Raw genomic sequence first — 18,368 nt, forward strand, 5'->3', positions numbered from 1 at the left:
CCCTCCCCAAATTTGTTTCTGAACATCCTGCCACCGTTTTCTCAGTCATTTGGCCTCAAAGCCTGGGGCCATCCATTCTCTTCAATCTGTCGAATCTCACTAAATCCCATTGATATTTCCTTTGAAATGTTTCTCCAGTTCATCCCTTCGTCTCTTATTTCTACTCCTTTTATTCTGGTGCAGCGCGTCACCACCTACTGTGCAGCCTCCTGACTGGAGCCCTGTGTCAGGCCATTCCCTGGCCTATTCTGTTCGGTGCATACAGATCGGTCTTCTGTGCTGCTGCGAGTAGGTCAGAGAGCCCTGCTCACAGAATGGCCATCAGATCCTGATTTTCAAGGTTCTCTATGATTTACATACAATTTTAAGCTTTCTGCTAGTAGTTACCAACACAACGTTCTAACACGTAGTCTACTCTGGTGTCCCTCCAAGAGATGAGGACAGTAGCGCTTGCTCATCCGTTGTTAACAGAACCCTTACTTTTCTATTTCCCTCAGTACATTGCTACTTCTGGCTGGTTTACCCAAAGCGCTCTCTTTTTTTGCATCTATTCAAACTCCACAAGCCCCTAAGTTTCATCTCGAGTCCTCCTATGCCATAGGCCTTCCTAGAACACTTGGGAATCATCAATTATTACTTGTAACACATATTTTACCGTTTCATCCCATACTGCCTTCTACAGATCTCTGCAGTTGAGCTTTCCATAAGTGGCCACAAGGCAAAATGGGTTACGGGTGTCTCCAGGAGACACGGATGGTTGTAAACTTTATAGTGATCCAAAATTTACAACCATTTTACAACCATTCACTGATTCGTAATAGTTGAAATTATATTCAGAAACTGTGTGGCTCAGTCAGTAAGCTTCCAGGTTTCAGTAATTATTGTGTTTTCGTGCTTAAGGTTTTATGCATTAGCACCTGCCAGAGGAGATGCTTGTTTAGGGTTTTCCCTTTTATCCATATTAGAACCATCTCTGTAAGTCTGCTTAGTATCGCTGAATTGTTATGTGTTTATTATCAGCGATAACCATTTGTGCATGCGTTTCAAATATGCGTAGTTCTTCCTTTAATTTAATTTGGTCTTATTTTTCACATTTTTTCCCAACAATGAAGGCATATGTATGTGCTTCATCATTATCCTCACCACTGGCTCATTGTTTGAAATTGTGATTTGATTTATACAAGGCTTGGCTTTTGATGTAAAATATTCAAAAGCTGATTCTCTTTTTAAAAGATTTTATTTAGTTATTTGACAGAGAGAGAGCGCGCGCACAAGCAGGGGGAGAAGCAGAGGGAGAGGGAGAAGCAGGTTCCCCACTGAGCAGGAAGCCTGATGTGGGGCCCGATCCCAGAACCCCGGGATCATGACCCAAGGCAAAGGCAGACGCTCAACCAACTGAGCCATTCAGGTGCCCCACAAAAGCTGATTTTTAATGAAATATTATAATGATATTACATGTTTATAGAAATAAAAAAAGTTTCTAAAAACAAATAATAATGGAAAATAATTTAATTGGTTTAGTAAAGTTCAGGTCATAATGAGAGGGTTCTGGGATCCAGCCAGTGTCCAGCTCTCTGTTTAGTGGGGATTCAACTTCTTTCTGTCTCTCTCTCTCTCTCTCCCCCTCTCCCTCTGTCCCTCCCTCTCCCTCCTTGTGAACTCTCTCTCAAATCTTTAAAAAAAGAAATACAGCACTTTGATTATTAAATATTTCCAAAATTCCCACTTATCAAATGCTTAATTTTTCAAAAATTTCATGTGACTTATTTTATTTTTTAAAAGATCTTATTTATTTGACAGCACAAGTAGGCAGAGCAGCAGGCAGAGGGAGAGGGAGAAGCAGGCTCCCCACTGAGCAGAGAGGCCCCATGCGGGCTAAATCCCAGGACCCTGAGATCATGACTTGAGCCAAAGGCAGATGCTTAACAGACTAAGTCACCCAGCTGCACCTTAGGTGATTTATTTTAAAATATTCACAAGAAAAAAAATATTCACAAGAAGGGACGCCTGGATGGCTGAGTGGTTGAGCATCTGCCTTCGGCTCAAGGGTGTGACCCCAGGGTCCTGGATCGAGTCCCACATCAGGCTCCCCACAGGGAGCCTGCTTCTCCCTCTGCCTGTGTCTCTGCCTCTCTCTCTGTGTCTCTCATGAATAAATTATGAATAAATAAAAAATCTAAAATATATATAATTCATAAGAAAATGGACATTTTCTTTGCAAATAGATTTGTTATGGTCAAAAAAACCCCCATAGTCTCCTTAATACTTTCAATGAATTATTTATTTTCCTATCATAACATATAATTTAAAATTAACTAGTAGTAGTTTTTATTAATATTATTATTTTCAGGATTATTTCAAAGTTAGATTTGTTTGAGAATTTTTGTTTTGTCTGCCTAAATATCTTATTTTCATGGGAAAGTTATCAAATAAAGAAAATGGTGCCAGGAAAATTATGCCAGGGCCTTAATAGAAAATGTCTATATTAGGGATCCCTGGGTAGCTCAGCAGTTTGGTGCCTGCCTTAGGCCCGGGGCGTGATCCTGGAGTCCTGGGATCAAGTCCCACGTCGGGCTCCCTGCATGGAGCCTGCCTCTCCCTCTGCCTGTGTCTCTCCCTCTCTCTCATGAATAAATAAATAAAATATTTTTTTAAAAAAGAAAATGTCTATATTACATTTCTTCAGGGTATAATTCTGAAAGTTTCTGGTCTCAGGCGCCTTAAAAGTTATTGAGGACCCAAAGAGCTTTTGTTAACATGGGTTATATCTATCAATATTTATCATTTTATAAATTAAAGCAAAAAATTTTTAATATTAATTTTCAAATAAAAATAAATCCTTTACATATCAACATAAGTAACATTTCAATGAAAAATAACTATAATTTCAGAATCAAAAAACCCCTTAGTGAAAAGAGTGGCATTGTTTTTTTTGTTTGTTTGTTTTTTGTTTTTTGTTTTTTTTGAGTGGCATTGTTTTACATTTTTTGCACATCTCTTAATGCCTGGCTTAAAGAAGACAGTCAGAATCTCTTATCTGCTTTGCATTCAATCTGTTATAATATCACACATCATGTAGCTTCTAGAAAACTCCACTGTATATTCTTAAGGAAAAGAGTAATAAGGCATATCATGTCTTAGTATTATTATAAAAATAGTTTTAACTTCATGGACTCTACTCCCCAAAGTCTCAAGACTCCTTGAAACCACACTTTGAAACCCACTGTTACAGGAAACTGTTTACAGCGGTATTTTCAACAGTAGTTTACACCAGATTGGATTCAAGAAGCCAATTAAAAGGTCCCATAATTAAGAACTCAAGCCAAAATGTCTCCCACAATTATAGAATAACTCATTTTACCAACCTGCCTGGGAAATGACCGCATGTTTGGGACCGAATGAAGGCAAGGAAATATATAAATGCTACTCTGGAATAATACTATTAGATGATGCACTGATGACATTCTGTCCAAGACTAATTAATCAAAGCATTTCCTTGCAGAGTGGTGAATCTGCGGATGTTAAGTCCCTGTGTTCAGTTAATAGCACTAGTTAAAATCCCTGGAGAGGAATATTTGGGAGAATACGGAATGTTTTCCCCAAACGTACCAAAACAAACTACTCCGGATGATGTATATGGAGTAGTAACTGAGTACTTAAAACAAATCAGATGTTCTAGATTACGCAAGCGGAGCAGTTCCTGCACTGGTGGGAAATCTGTGATGACAGGGAGGTGGGAAAGCTTTACACTGTATCTGCTTTCCACGCAATCAATGCCTGGGATGCAAGTAAGACATTGTTTTGCTCACAATGGGCTCTTGTCTGTAGTTCCCCTGTAAATGTGAATTCCATGTTAAAGGATGTTACTAATAAAATCCAAGCCGTTCTGCTTCCGTCTGTTTTTAGCTTTATGTGAAGAAACTGTCTGCTGTTTCCTACCAAGGAACCTACCAAAGGAAAAGCTTTTTCTCTCTGGAGAATAGGAGCTAAAAGAAAAATTGGAAAAAAAAATGTCAATGATATTTAATGTAGAGTTGTTGAGTATTGTCTTCGGAAAATTGGCTTACTTGACATTTTTGAGCACCAGAATGAATTTAATCAAAATTTCAAGGAGTGTGTGAAAATAAGTATACCAACAATGCTCATGGATTGAAAGGAAATGTGAGGTTCCGTGCAGTTCAGTGGGGAGGTTAGCTTATACTCTAGCTTTAATCCTAAAGACTAGCAGCAAAACATCTGTTAAGTGTCACATTATTTAGAAATAGATGATGTGAAAAAATTGAAGTGCATCAGAAATCTACTCACGTTATCAGGAGAATTTCAATGAAAGAAAGAAGGAACTAAATGATCCAGATTCGGGTTAATAGTGGGAAAGGAGTTTCTGTCAATTGGAGAAAATTCAGTAAATACCTTTCTACTATTTGCCAAGACACATCTGTGAGGCAAATTTTTCCACTGATGGTAGCTATAAAAATTTAAAGAGAACATCATTAAGAGATTTTTGTCAGGAACCTCATGTTTTCATTTCAACACAAAACTTGATATAAAGAAAACTCATGACAAGAAAGCAAGCTTGTCTCCTCTTTGAAAGGCTTTGGAATGTTTATTTGGGAGTTTCATTCGAAGTAAACAGTTACATCTTTATTGTGCTTCTCTATTTTACTTTTTATTATAATTATGTAATCAAAATATATTGAATTTTTGTATAAGCTCCGTATACACCTGCCAATACCCTATAGTTTACCCTAGCGTGTGCATTACATGTATTTCTTTGTGTGTCATGACATGAAAAAGGTTGAGGAAACTCCAGTACTTCTGTTGAAAAGCTTTTAAGTTTTCTTTCAGGGTTTTAAGATTATGTGTTACAGAAGAAATTCTGGTGGTTATTGAGACCAATTTCTAGTAAAAGCTGAGATTTATATAATTGAAAAGGAATGTTCATTAGAAAGTAAACTGTACAAATATACTGGTTGCTAAAGGAAAAAGTAGCTTTTGGTTTAAATTGCTCACCTAGAGTCTAAGAAGCCAGCAAGAAAGTTTGAGACAAAATAGCTAAGCGGATAAACTTCCTTTGATTGCAAGGAAATAGAGTTCACAGAATATCCCACAGGCCAAAGACACCTGGTACTTTCTAAGGAGAACAGGAGCCACAAGAAAGAAGTAGGAACATCTGACTAATCACTGGCAGAAACTCCTTCATTGAGGAGGCATTTGGAGGTGGTGTAGTTTCGTGCTAGTTTATTAATAGGACCTGGGATTCCCTCTTGAGGATGGAAGCCACTTGCTGGGTTGTTAAGGTGTGTGTGTTGCGGGGCGGAGGTCTTTAAGATTTCTGACACCTATAAAACGAAACCATGAGCAAATTTTAAGATGGTCATGGGATTCTAAGATTGAGATCTGCTGAGTGAGTTTGAAAGAACAGAAAAATTCTCATCTATTACTGATCTATTTTTATTTCATGAAGCATTACAGCATCATAATCTTTTTAATATCATCCAGGGCAGCACAATCCAACCACGCCTCGCCTCTACTCTCAAACTCCACTGTTGCCTCTGCCTTGCTTGATCTTTGCGTTCTCCAACAGCATGACTCCATTTCTTTTATAATTTTTAATTTATTTTTAAATTTAAATTCGGTTAATTAACATATAGCGTATTATTGTTTTCAGAGATCAGTGACTCCTCAGTCTCCTAATAACACCCAGTGCTCATTATATCACGTGCCCTCTTACTACTGTCCATCACCCAGTTGCCCCATCCCCACCTCCCCTCCAGCAACCCTCAGTTTGTTTCCTATGATTAAGAGTCTCCTATGGTTTGTCTCCTTCTCTGATTTTGTCTTGTTTTATTTTTCCCTCCCTTCCCCTGTGATCCTCTTTTATATCTTAAATCCCACATATGAGTGAGATCATATGATAATTGTCTTTCTCTGATTGACTTTTTCACTTAACAAAATACCCTCTAGTTCTATCTATGTCATTGTAAATGGCAAGATTTCATTTTTTTAATTTATTCACGAAAGATAGAGAGAGAGAGAGAGAGAGAGAGAGGCAGGCAGAGACCCAGGCAGAGGGAGAACCAGGCGCCACGCAGGGAGCTTGACATGGGACTCGATCCCAGGTCTCCAGGATCAGGCCCTGGGCTGAAGGTGGCGCTAAACCACTGAGCCACCCGGGCTGCCCCAAGATTTCATTTTTTGATGGCTGAGTAGTAGTAATATATATTAACGTATATATTATACATTACCAATATAGCAATATATATATGTGTGTGTGTATATATATACCATATTGTCTTTATCCATTCATCTGTCGATGAACATCTGGGCTCCTCCCATAATTCACTGGCTATTGTGGACATTGCTGTTATGAACCATGGGGTGCAGGTACCCCTTGGATCACTACAGTTGTATCTTTGGGGTAAATACCCAGTAGTGCAATTGTTGGGTTGTAGAGTAGTTCTATTTTCAACTTTTTGAGGAACCTCCATACTGTTTTCCAGAGTGGCTGTATCAGCTTGCATTCCCATCAACAGTGTACAAGGGTTCCCCTTTCTCTGCATCCTTGACAACATCGTTTTCTGAGTTGTTAATTTTAGCCATTCTGGCAGGTATGAGGTGGTATCTCATTAAAAAAATATATTTTATTTATTTATTCATGACAGACACACAGAGAGAGAGGCAGAGACACAGGCAGAGGGAGAAGCAGGCTCCATGCAGGGAGCCCGATGTGGGACTCAATCCAGCAGCCCCAGGATCACACCCTGGGCTGAAGGCGCCACTAAACTGCTGAGCCACCGGGGCTGCCCTGGCATCTCATTTTGGTTTTGATTTGTATTTCCCTGATGGTGAGTAATGTTGAACATTTTTTCATGTGTCTGTTGGCCATTTGTACTTCTTTGGAGAAATGTCTGTTCATGTCTTCTGCCCATTTCTTGATTGGATTATTTGTTCTTTGGGTGTTGAGTTTGATAAATTCTTTATAGATGTTGGATACTAACCTTCTATCTGATATGTCATTTGCAAATATCTTCTCCCATTCTGTAAGTCGTCTTTTGGTGTAGATTGATGCCTCTGCTGTGCAAAAGCTTTTTATCTTGGCGAAGTCCCAATAGTTCATTTTTGCTTTTGTTTCCCTTGCCTTTGGAGATATGTCTAGCAAGAAATTGCTGGCTGAGGTCACAGAAATTTCTGCCTCTGTCTCTGTTAGGATTTTGATGGATTCCTGTCTCACACTTAGGTCTTTCATCCATTTTGAGTCTATTTTTGGGTATGGTGTGAGAAAATGGTCCAGTTTCATTTTTCCACATATGGCTGTCCAATTTTCCCAATGCCATTTGTTGAAGAGACTGTCTTTTTTTTTCCATTGGATATTCTTTCCTGCTTTGTTGAAGGTTAGATTACCACAGAGTTGAGGGTCCATTTCTGGGTTCTCTATTCTGCTTCCACTGATCTATGTGTCTATTTTTGTGCCCATACCATACTGTCTTGATGATCACAGCTAAGCTTAATAGAGTTTAAGGTCTGGGATTATGATGCTACCAGTTTTGGTTTTCTTTTTCAACATTCCCTTGGCTATTTGGGGTCTTTCCTGGTTCCATACATATTTTAGGGTTACTTGTTCCAGCTACGTGAAAAAAGTTAATGGTATTTTATAGAGATTGCATTGAATGTACAGATTCCTCTAGGTAACACAGACATTTTAACAATATTTGTTCTTCCAATACATGAGCATGGAACGTTTTTCCATTTCTTTGTTTTCCTCAATTTCTTTCATGAGTGTTCTACAGTTTTCTGAGTACAGATCCTTTGTCTCTTTGGTTAGATTTATTCCTAAGTATCTTATGTTTTTGGTGCAATTGTAAATGTGATTGACTCCTTAATTTCTCTTTCTCCAGTCTCATTGTTAGTGTATAGAAATGCAAATGATTTCTATGCATTGCTTTTATATACTGCCACTTTGCTGAATTCCTGTATGAATCCTAGCAATTTTGGGGCAGAATCTCTTGGGTTTTCCACATGGAGTATCATGTCATCTGCAAAGAGTGAGAATTTAACTTCTTTGTGGATTTGGATGTCTTTTATTTCTTTTTGTTGTCTGATTGGAGGCTAGGACTTCTAGTACTATGATGAACAGCAGGGGTGACAGTGGACGCCCCTGCCATGTTCCTGACCTTGGGGAAAAGCTCTCAGTTTTTCTCCTTTGAGAATGTTATTTGCTGTGGGGTTTTTGTATATGGCTTTTATGAGATAGAGATATGTTCCCTCTATCCCTACACTATGAAGAGTTTTAGTCAAGAATGGATGCTTTACTTTGTCAAATGCTTTTTCTGCATCTATTGAGAGGATCTTATGATTCTTGTCTTTTTTTTTTTTATCAATGTAGTGTATCACATTGATTGATTTTTGGATGTTGAACCACACTTGCAACTCAGGAGTAAATTCCACTTGGTCATGGTGAATAATCCCTTTAATGTAATGTTAGTTCCTATAGGCTAGTATCTTGGTGAGAATTTTTGCATCCATGTTCATCAGGGATATTGGTCTGTAATTCTCCTTTTTGGTAGGGGTCTTTGTCTGGTTTTGGGATGAAGGTAATGCTAGCTAGTCTCACAGAAAGAGTTTGGAAGTATTCCTTCCACTTTTATTTTTTGAAATTGCTTCAGAGAATAGGTATTCATTCTTCTTTAAATGTTTGATAGAATTCCCCTGGGAAGCCATCTGGCCCTGGACTCTTGTTAGATTTTTGATGACTACTTCGATTTCCTTGCTGGTTATGGGTCTCTTCAGGTTTTCTATTTCTTCCTGTTTCAGTTTTGGTAGTTCATACATGTCTAGGAATGCATTCATTTCTTCTAGATCGCCTAATTTGTTGGCATATAGTTGCACATAGTATGTTCTTATAATTGTTTGTATTTCTTCGGTGTTTGTGATCTCTCCTCTTTCATTAATGATTTTATTTACTTGGGTCCTTCTATTTTTGTTTTGATAAGTCTGGCCAGAGGTTTATCAATCTTTTTAATTCTTTCAAAGACCCAGCTCCTAGTTTTGTTGATCTGTTCTATTCTTCTTTTGGTTTCTATTTCATTGATTTCTGATCTAATCTTTATTATTTCTCTTCTCCTGCTGGATTTAGGCTTTATTTGCTGTTCTTTCTCCAGCTCCTTTAGGTGTAAGGTTAGCTTGTGTATTTGAGACCTTTCTTGTTTCTTGAGAAAGGCTTGTGTTGCTACATGCTTCACTCTTAGGACTGCTTTTGCTGCATCCCAAAGGTTTTGAACAGCTGCGTTTTCATTTTCCTTTGTTTCTATGAATTTTTAAAAATCCTTCTTTAATTTCTTGGTTGACCTATTCATTCTTTAATAGGGTGCTCTTTAGCTTCCATGTATTTGAGTTCTTTCCAAGTTTCTTTTTGTGATTGAGTTACAGTTTCAAAGTATTGTGGTCTGAAAAATATGCAAAGAATGATCCCAATCTTTTGGTACCAGTTGAGACCTGATTTGTGACCCAGTATGTGTTCTATTCTGGAGAATGCTCCATGTGCACTCAAGAAGAATGTGTAGTCTCTAGTAAATCTAAAAAAATCTTTAAAAAATCTAAAAAAAAAAGAAGAATGTGTATTCTGTTGCTTTAGGATGGAATGCTCTGAATATATCTATGAAGTCCATGATCCAGTGTGTCATTGTTGTGTCATTGTGTCATTGTTGATCTTCCTTAGATGATATGTCCATTGCAGTCAGTGGCCATTGAAGTCCCCTACTACTATTGTATTATTATTGATGTGTTTCTTTAATTTTGTTATTAATTGGTTTATATGACTTACTGCTCCCATGTTGGGGGCATAAATATTTATAATTGTCAGATCTTCTTGTTGGATAGACTCTTTAATTATGATATTGTGTCCTTTCTCAACTCTTATTACAGTCTTTTGTTTAATTTAATTAATTTATTTTATTTTACTTTATTTTATTTTATTTTATTTTATTTATTTATTCGTGAGAGACACAGAAAGAGAGGCAGAGACACAGGCAGAGGGAGGAGAAGCAGGCCCCATACAAGAAGCCCAATGTCGGACTCCATCCCAGGAGTCTGGGATCAGGCCCTGAGCCAAAGGCAGACGCTCAACTGCTGAGCCACCCAGGCATCCCAGAGTCCTTGGTTTAAAATCTAATTTGTCTGTATAAGGATTGGCACCCAAGCTTTCTTGTGATGTCCATTAGCATGATAAATGGTTTTCCACCCCCTCACTTTCAATCTGGAGGTGTATTTGGGTCTAAAATGAATCTCTTCCAGACAGCTTTGTTAATCCAATCTGATACCTTATATCTTTTGATTGCAGCATTTAGTCCATTTACATTCAGAGTAATTATAGAAAGATATAAATTTAGTGCCATTGTATTACCTGTAAAGTCACTGTTTCTGTGTATCATCTTATTCCTTTTCGGTTTATGTTACTTTTGGGCTCTCTCTCTCTCTCTCTCTCTTTTTTTTAAATATTTATTTATTTATTTATGATAGACATAGCGAGAGAGAGAGAGAGAGAGAGAGAGAGAGGCAGAGGAGGAGGGAGAAGCAGGCTCCATGCCGGGAGCCTGACGTGGGACTCGATCCCGGGACTCCAGGATCGCGCCCTGGGCCAAAGGCAGGCGCCAAACCGCTGAGCCACCCAGGGATCCCCACTCTCTCTTTGCTTAAAGGATCCCCTTTAATATTTCTTGCAGGGCTGGTTTAGTGATCACAAATTCTTTTAGTTTCTGTTTGTCCTGAAATCTTTCCTTTTTCAAAAGATTTTATTTATTTATTCATGAGACACACACAGAGAGAGGCAGAAACATAGGCAGAGAGAGAAACAGGCTCCCCACAGGGAGCTGGACATGGAACTCAACCCCAGGACTCTAGGATCATCTTCAGCCCCAGGCTGAAGACAAATGGTCAACCACTGGGTCACCCAGGCATCCTTGTCCTGAAAGTTTTTTTTATCTTTCCTTTTATTTTGAATGGCATCCTTGCTGGATAAAGTATTCTTGGCTGCAGATTTTTCTCATTAAGCACCCTGAATATATCATGCCAATCCTTTCTGACCTGTCAGGTCTCTGTGGCTAGGTCTGCTGCCAGTCTAATGTTTCTACCCTTGTAGGTTATGGGCCTTTAGACCTGAGCTGATTTCAGGATTTTCTCTTTGTTTCTGAGATTTGCAAGCTTCATTATTATATGTCAAGATGTTGACTAAAGTGTGTTTGGTGTACTAAAATTTTCTAATCTGCCATGCCACTGCTGTTTGACTACCAAAACCCTACCAGTTTCTCTTTCCTCCAGAATAGTCACTCTACAGGGGTCAAGCACGATCCTCAGTCCACAGCCAGAGTTGGCAAATGGCCTCAGGGAAAAATAAATGGCTTGTGATGGTCAGCTCACCTTGGAGGGGCTCCACACCCTCCTGGAATTTTAATCCATCTAGTCCTCATTGCTTTTAATGGTCTCCACCACTTAAACATTCGCAATATTTTTAACAATATATTTTCTAGAGTTTTAAAATTTGTTGCAGTTGGATTCTTGAGCTGCTGAACATAAGGCTCATTTTTGTGGTTTCAACCAGAGCTCTACTCTGATGCCTCCCAAATCTTCCACGTATACTTTCAACCACGCTGTAAATGAATCAGCCAGCTAACACTACAGAGCTCTCCTTTCCCATAAAAGCACTGTCAGTCCCAGACAGACTTTTACTCTCTCAATTGCCTTGTCTGATGTATCACGGCCACTTTTGACCCTTTCTGTTTCATTTCCCACTTCAGTCCCTGAGAGCTTTTTAAGAAAACCATCAGCTAGGAAAACAAAAAGGAACACCTTTTAAAAAAGGAAGGAGTTTAATTAGACTTACAATGTAGTTCAGGATTGATCTTCAGTTTACAAACAAAAGAACTGAAGTGATTGGCACAGGGTAACAGTTTATATTGGAGCAGGTGCAAGAATCTGTGTCTACACCATTGCTCTTTCTACACTATACCATACTGCCTCCTTCTAAATAATGCACTAACACATTATGGGTTTTTTCTAGGACAGCTCTCATCTCAAATATTATGTCCTGCTGTTCCCCTAAATCACTGAAATATCCTGGATATTCCCATTTGCATCATGAAGAGTACATTTTTAGCACATTGAAGTGGAACAAAACTTATTTGTCAGAGTATGTCCTAATTTCTTGTCTCAGAAGTATGGTAACTGTCTAACTATATTCCATATAATTGCAAAGAATGGAATAATGTCCAGTATAAGAAAAGCCTAAGAGTAGTCAGGGCTCATTCATTATGTCATTTAATCTTCACAACACCCTATAGGTGGGTAGGTTTTAATATTATAATCATTTTCCCAATGCCAGGAAATTGAGGTTTCATTTTCCCAAGTAACCTGTCTTAACCACTCACATTATCACATTACTCTCAAAAACCTTTAGTAGCTTCATTTCTTTCCTCATCAAAATGATGTCCTGTCTGACTTCCAAGTTCTTCACAATTCATCTTAGTCATAAGCTTTGCCTCTCCAACTTTATTTCACAGAGATCTAGATCATTTTCTATCCTGGGCTATCCATGGTCAAGCCAACCTGGCACTGGATGCCAACAGCAATATTGCTAAGAGCTGTCCTACCTGACCTTGTCCTTTTTTTGAGCAGGAGTTTTTGGCTTGGTTATCAGCAAATTTATCAAAATTGCTTATATATCATGCTAATACCACCTCTTAGAAGTTATGAGTTCCACATATTTATCATTTAATAAGTTAACAGGTATCCCTTTTGATTTATCTTAACTTAGCCATGCTCATATTTTATTTTTTATTTTTTAAAATCTTATTTAAATTCAATTTGCCAACATATAGTATAACACCCAGTGATTATCTCATCACATTCCCTCCTTAATGCCCATCACCCAATTACCCCATTCCCCCACACACCTCCCCTTCTGCAACCTTTGTTTGTTTTCCAGTTAGGAGTCTCTCATGGTTTGTCTTACCCTCTAATTTTTCCTCACTCAGTTTCCCCTCATTCCCCTGTGGTCCTTTTCACTATTTCTTATATTCTGCATATGAGTGAAACCATATGATAACTGTCTTTCTCTGATTGACTTATTTTACTAAACATAATATCCTCCAGTTCCATCCATGTTTATGTAAATGGTAGGTATTCATCCTTTCTTGATGGTTGAGTAATATTCCACTGTAATATAGACCACATCTTCTCTATCCATTCATCTGTCAAAGGACATCGTGGCTCCTTCCACAGGCCATTGTGGACATTGTTGCTATGAACATTGGGGTGCAGGTGTCCTATCGTTTCATTACATCTATATCTTTGGGGTAAATACCCAGTAGTGCAAATGCTGGGTTGCAAGGTCATGCTCATATTTTAAATCCCCTATGTTCATATCATGGTACACAAGCCCAGAGATGCCGTTTAAAGATGATCATATTAACTGTGCTCCCTGAAGTCGTCCTAATTTTGGGATCTGGTATACAATCTGGGGCCACCTTAACACTCGTTCATTAATTTATTAGCCTTCATTTTTTTCAGAGTGAAGGATCAGAATAACTCCACATCATTTTCCTCCTCTAGCTTGTCCTCCTTACTTCTGATTTCATTATAGCACTCTTATGATTCAGAAACTCAACATATGTGAGAACTCTGAGGGAATGCACCATAGTTTTCAATATAAGATAGAGCTATGTTTTTTTTTTTCCTGTTTCCTTTACCATTCCTGATGATGTTCAACATTGCACTTGTCTTTTTCAACACAAAAACACTGTCCTTCACAGCGAGGTGATATAGAACACTCACAGAGCAGGGCAAGCTCCAGTGAAGAAGCACTGTTGGTTATTAAACAGGAGACCAAGAGTCTGGTCCTAAGCTTATCTTTGGCTATTTATGTGGTCTAGAGCAAATAATTCAATAAAACCTTACGTATCAGGACCAGTGCTGAATACTGGGATATAGAAATAAATGAGTTGGGGGCCTAGGTGGCTCAGTGGTTGAGCATCTGTCTTTGGCTCAGGTTGTGATCCCAGGGCCCTGGGATCGAGTTCCACATCAGGGAGCCTACTTCTCCCTCTGCCTGTGTCTCTGCTTCTCTCTGTGTGTCTCTCATGAATAAATAAAATCTTTAAAACAGAGAGAAAGAAATGAGTCATCTGTTCCACCCTCAGAAGCTCGGAGGCTAGTACAGAGACTGGTAGGAAAGTGATTAAAATAGGGTATGATAGGGGATCCCTGGATGGCTCAGTGGTTTGGTGTCTGTCTTTGACCCAGAGCATCATCCTGGAGTCCCGGGATTGAGTTCCGCATCAGGCTCCCTGCATGGAGCCTGCTTCTCCCTCTGCCTGTGGCTCTGCCTCTCTCTCTCTCTCTCTGTCTCTCATGAATGAATAAATTTAAAAAAAATCTTTAAAAAATAGGGTATGATAGGTATTTAAAAGTCTGCACTAGATCTAGGAAAACAGAATCTCCTAGATAAGACATCTAACATTTGCAGTTAGGAGAAAGTCATCAGAAAATACTTCCTGAAGAGTGATATTTGAACAGACTTGGGGAAGCCCGTTTGGTTCATTGCTGTATGCTCAGTCCCCAGAACAGCGCCAGTATAGAGGAGGTACTCAATAAGCACCTACTTACTGATGAGAGCAATTTTGTAGGGCCAGGACCACTTAGGCAAAGGTGTGAAGATATCAGAAAATGTGGTGAATTCAGGGAAGTGTGAGTAATGATGGAGGGTTAAGGTGGGCAGTGGTGGAGTAGTTGGGCCTCGGCATGGAACTGTAGCCCAAGTCCAGAATATAAAAGACCTGGAATTCTGTGCTAAAGCTTTAGAACCTTATCTTGAAGGCAACAGGGAGCCACTAGAGGATTTAGGCACTAGAGTCACACAATCAGATTTTGGTGTCAGCTTGATATGCCAGTTATCAATTTATTGCTTCTCAGCTCCAAATTCACCCTGCATTGCTTCCTTGGCAAGAATGGAATTAGATCCTTTAACTATTTCTCCTTTGTCAGCTGGCCCATCACACTCTGTTGGTAGAGATACTGGAGGAGGAAAGGGTTTCTTCTGTGGAGTCCATGTGCTCTGCTTGTTGGGCATGAAGAGCATGCAGTTTCCCGGTGCTGCAATCCCATAGCGCGCAGCTTCTCCAGCCTCTGGTCCCTGCGTGTGTAACCTCTTGCGTGCCTGACTGCTGCAGTGCCTGGCAGCCAGCAGTGCCCAACGGCTACCAGCTTCTCCTGGCACCTCTCTCGGGAAGCTCTGCAGCAGAGTAGCTGCCACTGAGTTTGGACAGAGAACAATAATCACCCGCGGTCATATTTTTTTTATAAATGGCTTCTTCCACATTCTAGACTGTAGATTTTTGCCTGCATGGCACCTCAGCAATTTCTCTACCATTGGGTGAACTGTGGCCACACCCTCTTCGACAAGCTTAGCTCCTTCTTGGGTGATCTATCTTGAAGGTAGTGGTTGCTTCTCGTATTAGTGATTCTTGTGTACTGCTGATCCCTTTTTACATCTTACTAGCCAATCTTCCATTATTCCAATCCCATCGTAGTTAAAAATTCTTTATGTTGCACTTTCTTTGTTAAACTTGTATACAATTACAATTTCTTTCTCTTTCTTGGACTTTTTTTTTCTTTCTTTCTTCTTTCTTTTCTTTTTTTTCCTTCTTTTTTCTTTTTCTTTTTCTTTTTTTCTTTCTTCTTTCTTGGACTTTGAAACACACACTGACTGATCAACAGCTGTGTCAATGGGCTGAGGGGAGTGGAGTGAAGCTTCAGGTAGGGAGCCTGGCTAAAAGAATATGGTGGCACTTTTGGCGACAACTTGAGAGCATAGTTGCCTTTTGGGGATTGCAATGGGGAGGGATAAGAGGGGCAGGAGCTATATATAGTACTCGGTACCCACTGTGGGAGGAGGACAAAGGAGTATAGGGTGACTCCCCACTGTTCAAGCTTGGATGACGGGGTAGATGGTGGCACTGTGGTACAAATGGGGAACCCTGAAGGAGAGGCAGGTCAAATTCTCCTCCCAGGTTCCCTTTTACTCTCAGGAGTTCCATGTACTTGTGAGCCACTGAGATTTGAGAGAGTCCTTAGGTTGAAGAGGCACCAAAGCCCAACTTTTTTTGCCTTTGAGCAATATAGACCATTTGTTCAAATCAGATAAAATAAGTGAGGCAAGGTCCACTGTATCTTATTAGTCTATGAGTCTAATGTTTTATAAAGTTCTTTTCTACTCTTAAAGCTCTCGGTATGACAGGCCTTCCTCATTTATTTATTCCAGGCCCCCACAACTCTTTAAAATACAACACATTTCCTTTTTTTGTGAAGCCTACATGCCTCCCAAGGTGGAATGGCAGGTCAACACATATGTATCGGGTGCTGCGGAATACAGGTCTTATCAAATACATAATATAGATTTGTTCCTGGAATTGCTCTTTTGGTTTTATTGGTGTAGGTTAAACAGAGCTTCAGTTATATTAACGAAAGGCTGCAGTTACGTGAATGGAAGGCTCCAGACACCAGAATCTCAGAGGCAGGTTGTATGAACAGCTCTTGGAGCCAAGGACCAGACAATCGTATATGCTTGTTTGGGCTGGGCATAGGAGGTGGTTGGTTTTAGACACATGGTTTACCCTTGTTTGGAATGACTCCCCCACTGTTTTGCATGTTCTTAGATCTCAGCTCAGCCTTCCTTGACCTCTCTGTCCATTGCATTATACCTTCTCAGAGCACCAACGTACCTACCTTCTCCTTGACAGCACTTAGCTCAGCTCTAATTTTACATTATTTGTGTAATTCTATTGACATCTGCTACCCCCAATAGACTAAACTTGAGGGTAGGGGCAGTCAGTGTCTGCTCACTATAGAATCCCCAATGCCTCACCTGGAACCCAGTCAGTGATCAATGGATATTAGGAAAATGAATGATTGATAGCAGTTTTTAAAGTGCTGCTCATACCCATGAACCCATGACAATTCCCATCCCCAAAAGATATGGGAAAAAAAAAAGTGGTTTGGCTAATCAGGAGAGGACTCTGATCCCAGATTCTGTTCTGTTTTCAAATCACTGTCCTCTGTGTAAGAAATCCTCAAATAGTAGCTCTGAGTACAAAATACATATATAGCCTGGGCAGAGAGCAATCCTCACCCGTGATCATGATCTCTTGAGGATCGCAACCCTCTCCTCTGGCTCTGCAAACAGGAGATATTCAAAACCCAGGTGGGCCCAGGGGCTGCACTCTTCCCTCAGCCCCCCTCAGCCCTGGAGGCGCTCGGGACACCAACCCTCCAGCCACCTGCCCTCTAGGGATGCTACCTGAGGCTGGCTCCCAAACTTGCTGTCTGATACGAGGCGACACCTCGCGTGCAGCCTCAGACGGGAGGTGTGGGGGCCGATGCAGTCCCACGCACCCTTGGCGAGAGGAAGCCGCAGAACCTGGGCGGGGAAAGACGGTACCCGCTGCCTCTAGGGACAGGGGAGGTGGGGCGGGACCAGGCTTTGTTAGCGCTTGGCCTTCCCTGGCAACCTGGACGCCCGCTGCCTGGCAACCGCGTGGGAGGGACCTGGGCGCGACGTCACAGAGACGGCCCCGCCCACAGTCTTCCGGCCCCGCCCACCTGCCCACTCACGGCTTGTAGGCCCCGCCCACCGCCCCGCGCCCCGCCCACCGTCCTGCCGGCCCCGCCCACCTGCCCCGCTCACGGCCTGTAGGCCCCGCCCAGCGCCCCCTCGGCCCCGCCCACCTGCCCACAGGCCCCGCCCACCGTCCTGCCGGCCCCGCCCCCGCCCCGCAGGCCCCGCCCCTCCAGCCCTTCCAGCAGAGTCTGGATTGCAGAAGATTTGAGCCGCAGGGTTGGGATTGTTGGGAACTGCTCACAGTCTTGCTTGGGGGGTGGGGGTGGGGGTCAGCTGGCCTGGCCGCGTAGGGTTAGGGCTGGGGGCGTCAGGACACCTGGGGCCCGTGTGGCCACGTGCAGGGGGCCTTGTATATTAGAGAGCCGGAGTGGAGGAGCTTAAAATGATCCTGGCTTGTGGCACGTGGGCAGGTGGGCGGAAGCCCTTGCGGGTCATAGGAGCGAGCACTTCTTGCAGCGCTTTGTGCGTGTGCGTGTGCCAAAGCGATTCCTAAGTGCATGCCACGTGTTAATGCTTACACTCTCCCCCTCCCTGCATGAGGCGAGGACTCTTACCCTCTCCGTTTTTACAGGTGAGCCCTCAAGTAACTTGCCCAAGATCTCAGCAGGTGCTGGGTTGGGATTTGAACCACGGTGCGAGGTTCCAGATTCCTCACTCTCAATCTCTATGATCCTGAAACAGGGGGGACAGAGTTCGTGTGGCT

The 18,368-nt window shown here is 41.2% G+C and overlaps 1 protein-coding gene across 1 annotated transcript in view; it reads right to left on the minus strand.

The window, feature by feature from the left end:
- The window catches only part of ROPN1 (rhophilin associated tail protein 1), a 34,704-nt gene extending 17,140 nt beyond the window's left edge, over positions 1-17,564 (minus strand). Inside the window, exon 1 of the mRNA XM_038583059.1 lies at positions 17,345-17,564. The gene's annotated coding sequence lies outside the window, so the exon portion shown is untranslated. The remainder of the gene's footprint in view (positions 1-17,344) is intronic.
- Positions 17,565-18,368: the final 804 nt, after the last annotated feature.

The sequence above is a fragment of the Canis lupus genome, chromosome 33, assembly GCF_011100685.1.
Source record: "Canis lupus familiaris isolate Mischka breed German Shepherd chromosome 33, alternate assembly UU_Cfam_GSD_1.0, whole genome shotgun sequence".
Classification (NCBI taxonomy): domain Eukaryota; kingdom Metazoa; phylum Chordata; class Mammalia; order Carnivora; family Canidae; genus Canis; species Canis lupus.